The sequence below is a fragment of the Ictidomys tridecemlineatus genome, chromosome 4 (genome assembly GCF_052094955.1).
Source record: "Ictidomys tridecemlineatus isolate mIctTri1 chromosome 4, mIctTri1.hap1, whole genome shotgun sequence".
Lineage (NCBI taxonomy): Eukaryota > Metazoa > Chordata > Mammalia > Rodentia > Sciuridae > Ictidomys > Ictidomys tridecemlineatus.
In genome coordinates, this window is record NC_135480.1 from 169,625,137 (window position 1) to 169,644,543 (window position 19,407).

The window sequence follows — 19,407 nt, forward strand, 5'->3', positions numbered from 1 at the left end:
GATAAAACACTACTGAGAGAAATTAAAACCACATCAACAAATTGAAAGGGGTACCATGTTTATAATATAAAGCTCAATTTTTTTGAAATTTCTGTTTTCTAAAGTAATTTAAATGGAACTATAGTCTGAATCCCAGCAAACGATGTTTTGGGAAAGAATGGAAAATGTGTTTCTAAATTTTATGTAAAAATACAAAATCCAGATATCACTGAAGTATTCTTTAAAGTACAAAGTTGTTGAAGAATTTATATGAGTTGATAATCAAGAGAGTGTGGTATTGGTGAAAGGATAATCAAGTAGAACAATGTGTCAGAATAGAGAGTACATAGAAATAGACTGTCTTTTATTTTTCTAATCTCACGTTGAAGTCACCTTCTCAGTAAACTTGATGTTTCTTGAAGTTATAACAGTTTCCTTGGATAAACCTTCTAACATTCTCTTTCTGTATACATGATGTACAAACTATTGTAAAATTAAATCATCTTTCTATAATATTTCAATATTGTTAGTGTTTCCCATGAGGACATATATTGATAGTGTATCTTGTTCATGTTTGTGTTAAGGTTTAATAAAACAATTAGCACATGATAGGTGTATGAAGAGTACCAAATCAGACGTGTTTCTGTGTTGTGTGTAGTAAACAATTTGAGATTATTTTGGGATACAACTGAAAGCTATTTCTTGACATTTTCTAAACTAAAGAAGAGATGTGTTCTGGAGACCACAATTTTGCATCTTTGATAATGCCAACTGTTTTCTTTATTGCTTTTCTCTTACTGGTTTCATCTGTTCTTTAGTTTTTCTCTCTGATTGCTGTATCATTCAGTATTCCTACTTTCAAGCAATCAGAAATAAATGTTGGCTTCTTTGTTAGTGATAATGTGAAGTAAATTGTATTTCTTTAAGAGTGAACTCTTCAGAATGTACCATTGATTTCTCCAACTTTTCAAAGTTTGCAATCCTACTGGCTTTTTTCTTACTTTTAATATTTTGAAATGATTTGAGAATCGTGGAGAGGTATAAATATAACAGATTTCCTAAATATTTAATAAAATTCCCCAAATGTTAACATTCCAACATCCAATTTTTCATTCTCTTTCTCTTGGATGGACGCATATGTAATATGAACACATTTCATATATGTACTTATAGCTACACACTCACACACACACACAATAAATGTATACATATGCACCTGATGACTTCACATGGATATGTATTGTTTGTATACATATATAATGTTTTTCAAAATTTTGTTAAATTTAAAGATGTGAATATTCTTTTAACTCTCAATTCTTCAGAATGTGTTGCCTAAAAGCAAGGATTATATTTTTATGGTTTAGATATTAGTTGGCCTCCAAAAACTCATGTGGGAGATAATGCAAGTAGATTTAGACAGGAAATGAATTATGGAAGACTTAACTCAATCAGTACATTAATCCCCTGGTAGGAAATAAATGAGTATTAACTGAAAAAAGATGGGTGTGGCTGGAGGAGGTGAGTAATTGGTGGTGTGGTTTTGTGGTACATATATTTGTCCTTGTTGAGCACAACACTCTCCATCTCTCTCTTCTTTCTCTCTCTGTCTCCTCCTTGGAGCCATATCTTGAGCCACTTTCCTTTAGCACACTCTTCCACCATGATGTTCTGCTTTACCTTGAGGCCCAGGGAATGGAACTGGCTTTCTATGAACTGAGACTTCTGACACTATGAGTCCCCACCTAAACATTTTCTCTTCTACTTGTCCATGTCTATATTTTTTGGTCATAGCAGTGAAACAGCTAAAACAATATTTTTTACTTACTCACTATAAAATTATTTAAAGCAGGAATTACTTTGTTACAATACTATCAAAACTACAAACTTTGTAAAATTTTCTCTAATTATCTCATTAATATCCTCTTTTAGCAAGAAAACATTTCTATTTATTTCAGTATCCAGTCCAGGGTCACATAATAAAATTGGATATTTAGTCTTTCTTTCCTTATTTTAATTTTTTGACTGTTTATTCTTTAAATTACCTTTTAATTTGTTTTAGGGTTTTGTTTTCTTGCTTTTATCATAATTGCAATTAAAGTGTACATTTCAGTCGATATAATTGTATGAAGCACTTGATATAATTTAATTTAATTGATAATTTGAGTACTTCTCTATTGTGTTCTCATGGTAATAAATAAGCATGTAACAGGAATCTTTTTAAAAATATTTGTTTCTCAACACATTTTGTCCACTACTTTTAGTTTATCATGATCATTGTCTGAAATGATTAATAATAAGATGGGTGGTCAAGTGGTGATTTCCTAATCCCATAATTCTTCTACATTTATTAATTTGGAATCTCCTAGGAAGAAGAGGTGTTCCTTTTTGCTATGTTTATTTATTTGGTATGGATTTTTATTGTTTTAATGATCTACAGCATATTATTCTCATTTTTTTTGTAAATATGTCATAGTTTGTAAAGGTTTTTCTGTCACAATCTTCAGTATACATTTGTCTTACTAAAGAATCTAAAGTATCTAGGTCCTATTAGCATGAGGTAAGTAATTTTAAGGACTAGCAGACTGTTCCTGGGAAGCCAAAGCAGTAAAAGTTCATGCAGAATACAATATGACACAAAGATAGAGTGATGAGATACTTTAGAGGCAAAATGGTAAATATCTTGCAATTTCTGCTAAGATATATAAAACAGCTTCTGGCTTTCCCATTTATCTCCAGATCAATAGCTGCATGCCACAAGTTTTCACTTATCAGCCAACATGATGAGTAAAATGGAAAGTGATAGGTAACATTCTTTTCTATGTACATTTCAAATCTTTGATACTGCAATCAATTTATTAATTTCCTCCCAGTTTTTCACTTTTGATATACTAGAGAAGAATTAGGTTAGATGAATGCCAAAGATTTCTATATGGTCTTTCTTAATATACTAGTCACTATTTCAACTCTGTCAGAGATGTCTTGGAGATCCTACAAGGTGCTAATGATTGCTATTATAATATAGACTCACAACCTTATCAAGGTTTATACACAAGGTATTTTGGATAATCCACTAGAGCTGTGATAAACTATATTTATGTCAGGACTCTGTTTATTGCCTTATCTCTATAAACTCCCATACACACTGATGGACAATAGATAATACTGGTCTCTATAGAGTTATACTATTAACTTTGACTATTATCCACTAATCTAAATATGACTTAAACAAATTTAGGTTACTCTGGTAAAGAGTAGGATAAAAATACAAAGACAATATGGACAAGGTAGTTTTTGTTTTCCTTAACTAAACACAACTTCTACTTTATACAGGTAGCTATAAATGAAGAATTGACTCAGGTATAAAAATGGTAGGATAGAAAATCAGTGGGATGTCTTTACTCCTAAGCACCTTATGATTAAGTGATATCCAGTAAAGAGGTTACTTTTCCTGGATCAAATCTTCTGTTTAGTGTACTGGCTTTATTCTGGTGTGTTAGCGAAGCTTGCCTTGTTTGTTTCTGTGGTTAAGAAATGCTTCTGTTCAAGCCCATCTAACATACACACATCCTAATGACATCATCAGTGTCTCTTCAAATATTACCTCCCTGGTCAGAACAGCCCCAGCAGCAGTTGTCAGAGACTCTGACACTCCTTTCCCACCTGCACAGTGGGAAAGACTTCTCTAAGGGCTCATATTCTCACCATACTGTGGTCTTGGTCAGAGCCATTTCTGAATTTCCATCAATTGAAATATTCAGTGTACTTGTATGGCAACTCTGGTATCTCAATGACAAGACCCACCAACAAATACAGCTCTTTTAAAAATAATAACTTTACAAATAAAACATTAGATTTATCTAATTGAACGGAGCCACTCAGGTTAGCACATTATATCCATAACACATGAATACGCATCGATATGTTGCCATTGACACATTCAGCCTAGTCTAAAATTTTGTTTTCCATCTTTATAAAATCATCCTCAGGGTCTGTTTTCATACATCTTTCACAAATTAGTCCTTATTAAGTTGGCATAATTTGCAACATTTTTGCTTTTCTGGAAGTGTGTATTTAAGTTTATCTCCTCAGGCTTTATGGTATGGTTTATATGTGCTACAATGGAGAATATTCCTATAGTTATAATTCTGTTACTGAGGAGAGTGCAAGAAATTGACTTTTACCTTGAGAGATAAGTGCCTCATTTGAGTTGCTATGAAGAGGAAGAAAAATTTGTCATACAGGTGAGGAAGTGTCAGTTCAACTAGCGGGGGTGATTTGGAGGAATCACAGGTTTTGAAATTCATTATATATCTGCATTTTACTTGGTAGAATATGAACTTTAAGAAAGCATATTCTGACTTTTTCTGAGGGGACTAGAGAGTCAATGAGTTCAATTGAATGGATGATTTCAGTGAATTCAATTGTCATTGCAATTTGGCAACTTACATGATAAAACCTTGAGTTGAGTTGTTAGTTACCTTATCCTTTATGCTGCTAGAAATAACAGCTTTTTAAATTTACAAGTTATCCCTTATTTTGGGTTATGTAAAACAAACCAAAACTAATTTTAGAGATTCCTCTTTGTCATTCTTTTCCTTTAATTTTCCAGTGCTCTTCGAAGCAGCCACTCTATGCTGCAGTTCTTGTATTACTTTTTCAGATCATGAAATTCTATCATCATAATAGCAAGGATTCCCCTTCCCCAACTTGCTTTCACTCAGTTTTTTAATCATGGTTAACATAGGGAAAAATTCAATTTTCTATTTCATAACAGAGTGTCATTGACAACCAGCTGTCCATCCACTAATGATAATGGGATTTTCATTGCCTTTAGCAGTGAAAGCAAATAATCAAGTGTGTATTCCTTCCAGCTTAAGCAAGGACTTTTGTTTAAAATGTATTCTTTGTGACAAGGACTGAATTAGACAGGGTTATTACTTATAAACAAAAGAAATTGTTTCATTTACAATAACAGAAAAAATTGGTAGTCTCTCTAGGCAAGAAGGCTGGGGAAATAGTCAGAAACCTATAGTAGAGCAAGATAAAATTGAAAGTATCAAAAATAAAGGTGAGGAGTACCATTCATTCCAAAGAAATGAACGTTTTCAGATTGCATACTGCCTATTCTAAAGGCAACATCTAGGGATAACAAAAGTCAACTCTGGACATTTCTTTCCTAGTGAACACTGAAATGGCAACAACAGAGACAATGTTCCTGTACTCCATTAGGATATATCAGACTGCAATAACATTGTAAATATTGATAGTATATATGTAGACACTATTACCTTATATATAATCATTCCCTACAGTGATAGTTACTATGTTGCAGAGAAAAACAAACTAGTTTAATGGATAATCAGTTTTAGGATCCAGGCTCTGGCAGAAGCTAGTTACTTTAGCTGTCAATTTTTCAGATTTGATTAGAGTAAAATAGGTTTTTAATAGATTAGTTTTTCTAATATACTTACTCCTATCTTAAATGAATTAAAAAATTAAGACAATCAGAGTATTAGAAGAAAAGTTCTTCTGGTTTTGAATAAGTTAGACATTTGTCAAAATATCCAGTTTCCATATATAACATTTTATTTGGTATTGTGTCAAAATTACAGTGACACTTTATGACATTTTATGATGGCCAAGATATCATTTTAAATTCTATGAAACCCTTTTTTGTCATTTATGCAATCTCTTTTTTAAATTTTAGCCATGAACAAAGTTCTACTTTTCAGCCTCTTTGTTTTCAATTTCAGCAGAAAATAATTACATAACACTTAATATTTTGCACATCAGTTAATAATTAATGAGTGCCCAGTGGTCTCCCAGCAGTGTAATAAGCATTCTTCTCTTTTACTATTTATTCCCAGAGTGCAGTGCTTTATTGACATGCTGAAAATCTTAGCAGTTTCACAATATGAAATCCATAATAGTATCCCTGTGAAGAGTTAACACTTTCTAAATTATCCCCAAAAGCAAAGTAAAGAAATATCCTATCTCTGAATATGAATACCCTGAATATACTGTAAGTTTTTCTTTTCTTTTCTTTTTTTTTTACAGAAAGAAGGTTTCTTTTTTCTGATTTTGAACAGCATTCAAAATAGTTCCAGCATATCAAGAGTAAAAGAAAGTGAATAATGCAAGGACAAAATCTTCACCTAATATCCACAGTTTTTAAAGGACTTACATCTACTTACTATTAAACTCATAGATGAAACTTTCTGTGGGAGTGGGGATAGGCATCAATGTTACAAATCAGTAGAACAACAAGGCAGAAATAGAAGATTTACCTTAAAACATGTGTCTAAAATCTGAAAGTATTTTCAATTGTAAAGGACAGACTACCCCTAGAATTAGAGTTAGAGTTAAGACTACAACTTCTTTCCTTGTTGGTGGATAGGTGATGGTGAGGACTGAGGCCATAGGCTATTAGCAAATCTAGGAACTCTTGATGGCCATTCTTAGCTATTGTGTCTAATTCTGCTAAGGACATTTATATATACTATTCTACATAGTTCTATGTTTTTATGTACCTCTGGTATATTGTAAAAGGAGAATTGCTAACTTTCTAATATGGTAACTCTATGTTCAACAGTTTTAAAAATATATTTTTAGTTTTCAGTGGCCCTTTATTTATTTATATGTGGTGCTGAGAATTGAACCCAGTGCCTCACACATGCTAGGCAAGTGTTCTACCACTGAGCCACAACCCCAGCCCCTACAGTTAACATTTTAAGGAGCTGCTTGCTGGATTATTTTCCAAATAAGTTTTACTATTTTAAACTCCCACTATCAATGTAGGAGTGTTCCAGTTTCTTCTGAAAGCCCTTTGTGCATTTGGTACACTGCTATAAACAATATATGGGCTCTATATACTTAAACCTTGCTGAATTTGTCTTACTTTTAGTGTGCATTCTTATGATTTTATATAGGAAAGGTCACAAAATTTACTCATAGAGATGTTCTTATGATTACATTAACAATATTTTATTTAATTTCTTGCAGATGGCTTTGGCTAGAACCTGCAGAACAAAGTCTCATAGAAGTAGCAATAGCCCATGACATTCTCTGAATTTTAAAGAAAAAGCATTTCATTATCCACCATCATCATATTAATTTAATATTTTTGTAAATGCTCCATATAAGATTTAGGAAATTCCCTTCTATTTCTACTCTGTTAATCTGTTGGGTTTTTTTTCCATACAAGGGTATTAAACTTTGTCAAATACCCCTTATTCATATATATAAAGTTTCTGTTCTTTATTCTATCAATGGAATATATTAAATCTATTTAATTTTGGATGTCATATCATCCTTAAATTCCTAGGATGAATACTAATTTACTATATACATAATTATTTAGGGAAGAGTCCAGTGTAATGGTATTACTAATGGTTCAGTAGCTGAGCTGTTTCTTCTCAGACAAGGCAAAAAAAGAGAATATAATTATTAAGAAAATATTTTCATAGCACTTGATTATAGAATAATTTCTCATGTACTATTATTTATGCAAATAGTGATATGGGAGTTTCAATAATAATAATTTAAAGCAAACGTTTTAAAAGAAAGTACAGTGATTACTTTTGTAAAATTTATTCTTATAGATTCTATACATAAAAAAACATTGCCTCAGTATGTAAATTAGTATAATTTTACACAGAGATAAGCCTATAGACCTAGAGCATTTGAAAAAAACATCTAAGTACACTCAGTAAAATGTTATAATTCTTTTTAAACTTATCTGCCTTTGCATTATTGAAAAAAAGCAGCTGCATGATACATTTCCTATACTTAATTACAATGATAAGCCAGTATCAGATATGTAGCAAGGACTCAATAAATTTCAGCATTTTCTGGTAGAATAAATGAATGAAACATTGTTCTTATTGGACAGTACACACAATATCTAAAGTTCGTTTAGAAACACATTATGAGAATGAATCAAAATTGCAAACTAGATAGGAAAATAGGCCAAATTTTATTTGTGCATGTTATTGTGTGATCTTATACATACAGTCTCAAACACAGGCATACACACACACACACACACACACACACACACACACTCACACACACACACTGACTTTTGTTTTCTTCTTCCATAGTTGGTTTCCTTGGTTAAATGATGACACTTTCCTCTTTTACTTGTTGGAGAACAGTGCTTATCTGCATGCATTCCCTTCAGTGTTCCAAGAGCAATAGTTTGTCCACATATTCCATCATTGGGGCCTAAGCTTTTCATTTCTTGTTGTTATGTTTTAATTGGCTGACTTCACTTTGCAGGTTTCTTCATATGGGTTATCAAACTTTGGATTCTGAAATTTTAGCATCTCAACCACAACTGAAGCTGTCCTTTGTTCAAATGAAATGAACTTGTTTTGTGATGGAGTTAATTATATATTAGTTACAATTTTGCTCTTGTACAATTTTCACAAATGCAAAGCACTTTACCCCATAGAACTAATTAAAAGTTTCAGTGTTCTGTATTATCAAGCTTCTAAAATATAATTGGAATCTGAAACAACCTTTATGGCATTTCCAGCAAAGAATTCTATTCAAATTCTAGGGTATGAAAAAATGAAGGAATATATCAAGGACCTAAAAGTTACAAATGACTTCAATAAGTTAATTAACTCAAATTGAGTTAATGTGAACTTTACTTACATACAGAAGTATTTTCTAGAATTCCCTAATGATTCACTAAATATAAAAATGGAAATTTTCAATATTAAAATTTTTATTAATAGATTCTATTTTTCAAGCATACACTTTATCTAAATATAAACAGTGAGGGTTTTCTATCTAAACTATTTTCTTATAACCTAGGTGTGAGCGCTTATGGTCATGTGGAAGAAGTTGTGTTCCTCCACTCCACTAGTCTTTACTGGATTCTAACTTTATCATAGCAATGCATTCATGTGTTTCAGGTTCTTTAAATTCATTAACAAAATTATGTAGCACTGAGACCTTGTATGCCTGACTTTTTGTGTGTTATGGTTGTATGACCTTTTCAGTATTCTCTGGTTCATTTATTTCTGGCAATTCTTTGCAACACCACTCAAATACAGTAGTTCTCAAAGACTAGAAGCTCTAGGGTTTGTGTTACACAACAATGATGTTATTAAGTGAAACAAAGAAAAATTGGTCAGGATATGACCAATTTTTCAATGATAAAGATAATTATTTAGTATAAGAATGGAAAGAAAAAGAGTGGATTATCAAAGTGAACCAAAAGTTGTAAGTAGAATCAAGGATCTCTATTTTAGACCTTGAGTCTTTGTGATCATATTCACTCACTCATTAAAAGATTTTGAAAGACATACTCAAGGCAGGGATTTCTGGAAATTAAGCATGAATTGCTCGCAATTCAGACCTCCAGGAAACTCTAAGAGGTGAATCAGATACCCATAATCATCTGCAACATTAGATAAAGACATAGATAAAGTACTACTGATTTTAATGAAAAGAGTACTTCCAACTGTGGATTTGGAAAAGATTTCCAGAGATAATGACCTTTAGGGAAAGGATGAAAAGAAAGAATTTGGATAAGTGTGGGAAAAAGAAAAGCATCTAGACATAAAGAACAATGGAAGAATAGCTAGAGGATACATATAATTAGAGAAGCATGAAGTTTTGTTTTCAGTTCAATTTTTTTCTATAAAAAATGTTTTTTTTAAAAAAATAAGGGATATTCTAGTCATGTAAGTTAAGCTTCTGACAGATAAAACTGCACCTAAACTATGAATGCATTCTCAAATTTTCAAATACACTTAGAACATTTACAAAAAGGCCTCATATTCTGAGACATAAAGCAAATTCAATGGAATTTCAGAGGTATATTTTCCGACCGACCACAGTGCAATAAAGTTGAAAACTAAGTTTCAAGAATATAAGTAGAAGATATTTTCGTGTTTAGAAGTTAGAAATCATAATTCCTGGATCAATAAGGAAAAACACTGAAAATTAGCAAACATTTTGGACTGAATTGAAACAAAAGTGGTATACATCAAAAGTTGTGAAATAAATTTGTACTAAAAGGAAAAAATACATGTACATGGGAGTAAAAAATATCCTGAAAATAAGTGATTTAGGCATCTATCCCAAGAAGTTTTAGAAAGGGCAACACATAACTTGCAAAGAAAGCAAACTTAATGAAATCATGAAACCCCAAGTGTGAAAATTAATTAGATAAAGAGACATACAAAAGAGCTGATTACCAAAGGTGAAAGATATTCTTTGAAATGATGAATAAAAGTTTTATGTCTCTGGGTAAATTTTTAAATGAAAAGAAAAAAATATGTTATTACTGCAGAACCTGTAGTTCTGAAAATTTGTCAGTGAATTTTATATTATAAAAAGTACATCAAATTAACAACTTGGAGGAAATATAAAAACAAGCTGTATTTTTAGATATCTGCTATAAACACAAACTTATTTTATAAAGAATACAATTTAAAATATTCCAAAATAGAAAATTTTCATAATATACCTTAAAAATCAATATTTAAGAACCCTCCACACCATAAAACTCCATTGGGAGAAATTAAAATATGACATAAGTAACTGAAGGGATAAACTATGTTGATGGCATGGGATATTCAACACTGTGTTAAGATAATTTTACCAAATTGATATGTAGAATCAAATCTATTCTTTTTTTTTTTTTTTTGGTACCTAGGATTGAACTCCGGGGGTAATTAACCAATGAGTCATATCCCTAGCCCTTTTAATTATTTTATTTAGAGACAAGGTCTCACTGAGTTGCTTAAGGCCTCCATAATTTACTGAGGCCTGGCTTTGAACTCGCAATCCTCCTGCTTTAGCATCCTGAGCCTGTGGTATTATAGATGAGCATCACGACGCCCAGCTGAATCCAAAAAATTATAACACTAATACTTACAGTTTTGTTTTTGGTGGAGTTTATCAAGCTAATTTCCCACCTTACATGGAAATCTGGAATGACAATAATATATGATAGATGCTATTACAAAAGAAGAGCCTGTACTATCAAATAACATTGTGTATTTCATAGTTTTAACAATTAATTATAATTAACAAGATAGTATATTTGGTGTAGAAAGAGACCAAAGAAAAGCAGATACTGTGCACAAAACATCTTACTTGTTTTAGGGCAAAGATGATAGTGTACACTATTGATCATTATTTTTAATAATGTTGATTAGGTCACTTGAATATCTATACATTAATAGTAGCAATTGTTCTACTATATTTTACTGTGCACAGTAATCATTCCATATTGATTATGAATGAGAATTATATAATTTAACATTTAAAATCAGACACTCTTGAAAATCTAAAGGAATACCCCTCATAATTACGCTGTGAAAAAATAAGTCAAACCTGGGGACTTTGAATAGAAAACAGGGACATGTGTTAATACTAAATATAGGTGTGAAAAGGAAAGGCAAAGCAATGAAATTTTCAGAAAATAGTATAAAAATTTTCTAATGATCTTGGAGCAGGCAAAAATTTTGTCATAAAAATCAACTCACAAATATACCAACTTTTCTACTTAATAAAATTACAAATTTTCTTGGATAAGAAGACACCATTAGGAACTAGGGATATAGCTCAGTAGTAAAGCACTTGCCTAGTATGTGTGTGAACCTGGTTTTAATTCTTATCACTGACAATAAAGAAATAAATAATGCTTTTAATGGAGGGAAAAGTTGGCAAAGAACTCATATTTTAAAAATAAGAAAAAATCAACTATTTGATAAAAAATTCTATCTCATAGAAATATAGGTGAGCAGTGTTAACAAGAATTGTAAAAAAAAATGGTCTATAGGAACAGGAAAGGCTGTTAAATGTTATGGTCATTGGGGAAATAAAAATTAAAACTGAAATTTAGCAGCCTACCATTAGGGTTAGAATGAAAACTATAGTCAATGCCAAGATATTCTGACCTGTAGATCAATGAAAACTCTCAAGCACTGCTAGTTAAAGTGTAATTTGGAATACTACTTTGGAAAACAACATCTACCAAAGTCAAGCATATGATAAAACTATGAACTAGAAATTCAATACTTATGCATACAATAGAAATATATTTATATGTATGTCAAGAGAAATGAATGAGAATTCTCAGAAAAGCATTATCCAGAAAAGTTCAGATTGAAGCAATTCAAAAATATTTCACCTGAAGAACAGATACACTATATATTATGTATCATTATAAATTATTGTAACATAATCTATATTGTAATAAATAATGAAGTTCTGTAATTACATTTTTGTACTTTTCTGTAAAGTATTATGCTTCACAATCTAAAAAATAAAATAATCAAATTAACAAACAAAAAATACCTCAGCATTAATGTTACATGTAAATCTCCAAATAACTGTAACTGATGCCTTCTATTAAATGTTTTCAGAGAAAGATAGACAGGACTTAGAAGTAAATGCACAATGTTAGGTTATTTTGAAAATAATAAAAAAAATCATTGAAATCTGAAATGAAAGAAATCTGTTAAACCTGAATACAACCCAATGTATTCAAGAAATTAAATCAATAATTAATAATTTTCAAAAGCAGAAAGCACAAGATTGTGATGGTTTCATTGGTGAGCTCTACCAAACATTTAACTCATGATAGCTACTATCTCTAAAATATTTAAGTAAATGATAAATCCCCACAATCTCATCAGAAAGTGGAAGCATAGAGAATGAGTCCTAATTCATTCCATGAGGCCAGCCCAATACAAATCCTGACATGATATTACAAGAAAGAAAATAACAGATCAATACTTATCATAAGTATCACAGAAATATTTATATACCTAAACCATAGGAGATATATTTCAGGTATGCATGGTTGCTCCAATATTTAAAATGTAACTAGTGTGCTCTAATATAGTAATAAGTAAAAAGAGAAAAGTTACATAAAAATATCAATAGATACATTAAAGGCACATGAAAATTCAATCATGTTAAAAATGGTGGTGCATGCCTGTTATCCCAGCGGTTTAGGAGCCTGAGGCAGGGTGATTGCAAATTTAAAGTCAGCCTAGCAACTTAGAGAGATCCTGTCTCAAAAAATAAATAAATAAATAAATAAATAAACAAACAAACAAATAAATAAATAAATAAAAATAGAGGGTTGGGGATGAGGCTCAATGATTTAACAAACCTGGGTTCAATCCATGGTATCAAAAATAAAATAATATATATATATATATATAAATAAATAAATGAACAAAACAAACAAACAAAAAACAGATGAAAAATAATCAAACGCCTAGGCAATACCTATAATAATTATTGTACTTAATGATGAGAAGCTGATTTTTTTTAAGATTGACAAAAGGAAAATTGTCCACTGTCACCAATTTTTATGACATTATACTTGCAGCCAGTTAATAAAATAAGGCAAAACAAGAAATAAAGTTGTATGATAGAAAAGAAAAAATAAAAACTGTTTGCAGCTGGTGTGATTATGTATGTAGAAAACTAACAATTCAACAAAAGTTTTCTTTATCTCATATAATTGATGTCTTTTTTTCTTTGCACAAAGGACTTAAAATACTTGTTTTCATAATTATACATCCAAAAATGTCCCCAAAATGCTGATATACTAGACAGAAAGATTACAACAGGGGTATTAAAATTGGGCACAGGATTTTTTTAGGGTACTCTTTTTACCATCATAGGTGATGAAAAATCGCAACAAAATTAGGCTTATTCAGGAAAAACCTGAAGGGGAAATTCTGTTTTTAGTAATTGATGAGTCCCTTTTATAAAACAAAATAAAACAAAACAAAAATACCCCTATCAGTTTCATGAATAAATCCCAGATAAAACAAACAGAAAAAAACCCTCACATACATGATTCACCTCCCATACCCAAAATATTCAGGATGCCAGGTTCATATTCAAAGTCAATTAATATTCTATTATCAATGAAAAATTAGATTTGAAATTAAAATACAGCATAATTTTTGTTATTATTCAAGGAGAAAAATAAAGAATGCCCTTAGGTATAAATCTAATAAAATATGTATGAGATCTATATAAGGAAAAAAATTAAGTTAAGGATAATCTAAATATTAAAAAAGATCTGCAAAATAACCTGGCAAAAGACTTTATCCAAAATATACAATGATGTTTGAAAACTTGAAAAAAAAAGGAAATGACAAACCAATTATCATGATTTGTGACATAGCAAATGTCAAAGGATGCACTCTTTGACTCAGCAGTTTTACTTTATACCAGACAAAAATTACAAACTGTCTTCAGTAGATGTTATAAGATCTGTAACATTATTTTTTGTTATAATAGAGAATTAAAGTTGACACACACACACACACACACAAATATATATATATATATGTATACATATACATATGCCAATAAAAAATAAATATTTTTATTTAAAAAAGGAACTATAACTTCAGCATCAATATGACAAAACTACCATGATAAAATATTTAAGAATAAAAGTTTTCAATAAGTCTATTTTATAATACCACATAAGTAAGGTTTATGTATATATGTATATAAACACATTTATCTCAATATATCAATGTCCACATATGCTGTCGTTCTGGTCACTGATGTGGTCAGTTATTCACTCGGCTATCTCAGTGGCAGATGATAGAGACGCGAAAGTAACACACAGACACTGGGAGCTGGTGAGAAAAACTGGCTGATGGCAACCCAGTTAATGTCCAATAGCTCAGTTTACTTTTGGAATGCATACAATTGTTATAGGGTTTGGGTTGGGCGTGCCCATCAGTCATACATAAGCAAGATAGTATCCATAAGCCAATCATCTTATGCTTGATGTAAGCACACTATGAGAATGCTCTAAATATTGCTATCATCAGGAAGGTCTTTGTCCCTAAAGGAGGGGGCTTTCTAAGTTTGGAGTTGCATGCCTGAAGATCCTGGCTATTGGTTTCCTGGCCTGGCAGCTTGGCAATGCTAACCACAAGGATGTGGTTTCACTAAGGGCTCGCTAGAGCAGAGCATCCCATCCTGCTGGTGTTCCTATCAGGCCTAAATGAGAGTAGATTCTTCAAGCAATTTGAGCTGCTCATAGCTGCTAGCTGTAAAACGAAAGTTATTCTAACACACATATGTAATTGAAGAAAAAAACCATAAATTGACATTTAAACAACAAATTTGGGGGATGGTTACCTATGTGGAAGAGAGATATAAGTAGTCTCAATGGGAAGTATGTTTTGTTCCTCAAAACAAGAAAAGTACTACAAAATGCAAAGCTAGCATAGAACTGAGCAATGCACATAAAATTCGTTCAATTATTGCAATAAAATATAACTGTCAATTATATATAGTAGTAAAATATTTGGGTAAATTTATAATGTATGAATATAGAATGATTCTAATACATGCTGTTCAATGATTTTAAAAATCAGCTGTAGCATTGTATCTGATTTTTATCATAGAGGAATAATTCACAAGTAAATTCTGATTTTTTTTCACATGCTTAATATTATAGAAAATACTGAATAGTATTCCACTAGTGTTTAACCCCTTGAGAGAATAGTAAGATTAGGTGGGAAAATCTTGTTTCAACTCTAGGTTTTATTGTTTATTTTCCTTTCTCCTACATAATTCTTATAAATAAAAATAAATGTTTCACTTAAAATGGAAAAAAATATTTGATTTTGTTGGGAGAAAAGATCATGAACCAGAGATCTTAAGACAAGTAGCTTCAAAATTATTTTGTAGTGTCAACACTTTTAGGATCCCCAGGACTCAGATTTCTTGCTATAAAATGATGGATTTGTCTGGATAAACAGTAAAGATCTCTCTAGTTGACAAAATGTCTTTGAAGCACACTGCTTTGGAAATGTTCCTTGGCATGTTTCCACATGCAGAAGAGTCTCCTCTAATACATTGCTCAAAATCTCGGTGGCACTCATGGCTAGTGGTTTACAGGAAATAGCTTTTTTCCTCTTTAGCCACTCCTTAGTCCTATTTGTGGCTTAGGGCTATTTCTTCAGCCCTCTGCTCTCATTCTATTTGTTTTCCTGAGTTCTCTTGGAGACATGTCCTACATATAAGGTGGTAATACCTTAATCTCTCACCCTCAGCTCTGTGGTCAATTCCAAACTCATTCATGCATCCAACTACTTACAGGAATTTTCCACTTAGAAGCCTGCAATTAAATTTCCTGGAAATATTCCCATAAATATATACTGAGAGTTTCTCAAGCAAATAGTAAGTTTCCTAGAAGCTCCTCTGCATTAATCAGTGTTCAATTTCTCATCCTGACCTATTGCTGTTTCTTTCACTTTCTCTTATATTAGGCTCTCATCATATCTAGCTTTGAGTTTTGCAATAATTTCTTATTTTCAGTTTCCTAGACTAAACTCAGTAGAATTTCCGTATCACTGAAAGATCTTTCTATATCACAGATCTGATCATGTCATTCACTGCCCACTAATTTTTTAATATCTCAAATAGCATTCAGAACTTAATAAAATAAGTTGGATGGTTTAGTCATCTAGGGTTGCTATAACAAAAAATAACTTAGACTGGATTGCTTAAATAACAAAAATGTTATCTTCACATTTTTGGAAGCTGAGAAGTCTGTGATAAAGGTGCCAGTGGATTCAATATCTATTGTGAACCCTCTTCCTTGTTCACAGAGGTTTACCCTCTTGATTTATCTTCACAATGCCAAGAGAGGTATCATCTCTCTCCAGGGCAATAATCTCATAAAGGGTCTATTCTCATGACTTAATTATCTCCCAAAGATCTCACCTCCAAAATCTATCTCATTAAGATAAAACTTCAATATATGGTTTTGAGGGGCACAAAAGCATTTGTTCCATCCATAGATTACAATACAAACCTGTCTTATCATAGGATTAATATACAGAATATGCGAAGAAATCACCCCGTCCAAAAAAAATCCCCAAATAACCAAATAAATGAATGGATAAATTAACTAAAAATGTAATTTTCAAAAAATGCAAATAGCCAATATATAAAAAATGGTCAACATCTTTAACAATTAGAGAAATGCATGTCAAATCTTCACTAAGTTTTTATCTCAGTCCAGCCAACAAGAAAACAGATAGTAAAAATTGCTGGAGAAGAAGTGGAGAAAAATTAATAATTTTACACTTGATGGGATTTTAAGTTATTCCAACAACTATGGAAATTACTATGGCAGTTCAAAAGACTAGGAATGGAACCATATGACCTAGATATGCCACTTCTTGGTATTTGTCCTAAAGCATCAAAGTCATCATATATTGACACAAGTACACCCTTATTTGTAAGAGCATAGTTCATTTCAAATAGACAAACTATGGAACAAGATTTCTATCAATGGATTAATGAATAAACAAAATGTGCTATATATACACAATAGAATTTTATTCAGCTATAAAGAAAAATGAAGTGATTTCATTTGCAGGAAAATGGATGGAACTTGAGAACATTACATTAAGTGAAATAAGCCAAACTCAGAATGCCAAGTGTTGTATGTTTTTTTTTTCATTTGTGGCAGCTATACAGGAAAAACAAATATAGAGGTGTAGGGGTATATTATGAAAATCAAGGGAGATTAATAAAGTAGAGGAGAGCTATCAGGGGAGAGGGAAAGAGAGAGAAAGGTGACATACTGGAGAATGATATTTGCCAAATTGTATTGTTATATGGTATGCATGTAGAAATATGTATCAATGAATCCAACCATGATGTGCAATTATAATTCAACAATTAGAAATATGGAAAAAATAACAGTAAAATATTTAAAATTGAAAAATCAAAAATAAAAATTATTTCTGCTTCTCTAGTCTAGGACTTCTGTTTCCTTTTTTCTAATGATAATGTTTGGAGTGAAAAGGTCATATAGCAGTTTTTTAAAGCTATGTTTACTGATGTCTAATTTACCTCATACATTTACCTTTAAAAATTTAGTCAATAGAATTTTCAATTTAATAATTTTAGTAAAGTTTAGCTACCATCACCACAAACTAGTTTTTAATTATTTATATCACATTAGAACCTTATCTTGATTGTTGTTCTTAATATACCCAAGTCTTAGGCAACCTTGATCTGCTTTTCAGTCATATAAAAAAATCTTCCTTTTTCTTGAGAGTTCACATAGTCTAGATTATACAATATGTAAAAATTCAATATGTAACCTGTTTTTAAGACTTATATATGTTGTAACATGTATCAAATAGTATTTCATCCTTTTAATTACTAAGGAGAATCTCACTGCATGAAGGACAACATTTTGTTCATGCGTACACAGCTGATGAATTGTTTCATTGTTTCTAGATTTGAGCTAACATGAAAGATGCAGCTAAGAGTAATTGTATCTAATTCTTTGTATGGAGAGGTACTTTCACTTCATTTGGATAGAATCCTAGAAGTGAAAATGCTGGTCATATGGTAGATTTGTTTAACTTGAAAAAACTGACAAAACATTTGCCAAAGGGACTATATAATTAAACACTTATCTCTGCAATCCATAAACATTCCGATTTCTTTTAATCCTAACTTTCTATTCACTATTTATTTCATTATTGATCTTCTATTGATATATAGCATTATGCCATTTTGTCTTGATTTGTATTTCTTTACTGAAGAATGATATAGAACACATTCATTTGCATGAGTCTGCTATTTGTATGCCTATGGAGAAATGTCTATTCAACTTTTTAAAGTAGAGATTCTCTTATAGAAATTGCTTGTCTTGGGGGAGATCCAAGATGGTGGGCCAGAGGGAAGTGGCATTCTGTGTTGCCCCATGACCTGGGACTCAGTAGTGAGAATTCTGCTTCTCTGCGAGAGATAGAGGACATCCCCACAGCTGCTCCCATGCAGGAATCATTCCATGAAGGGCTCTAAGCCTCATCATCAGAGTAGTTTTCCCAACTACTGGTCCATGAAGGACTACCATGTGACTCAGTAGGACCACCATTATCAGCAACTGTGCAGAACTTTTGGCCATCCACCCAAGCAGAAATCCCTGATGCTGCTTCCATGCAGTATACCTGGAAGCTACCCACACACAGGAACTCCAGCTGCAACTCCCAGGTAGACTCTCATATACAAACATGGGGATCCCCTGGTCTCCTCCATCTTTGGACTCTGCAGCAATGGAGATAGTCCCCTATGCATGCGCAGTAGGCTGCCTGCATTTTGGGACATTGCACTGACTCTGAAGACAGCTGACAGCCACACACTGCATGCCACAGAGCTCATCCCTTAACACATAGTCCAACACCTTCGCCTGGGCCTGGCTCCACCCACCTGACTCAACAGCCCATCACTGAAAGCAGCCACCACCATCTTGGGTCACGTTCATCACAATCTTTAGTGGAGACAACTCTGGCTGGCCGGGTAACCATAGTTTCTAACTTCCCCTTCTCCACAGTAGCTGCTAACCTGGCACAGTGACTGCACAATACAAAACAGCTA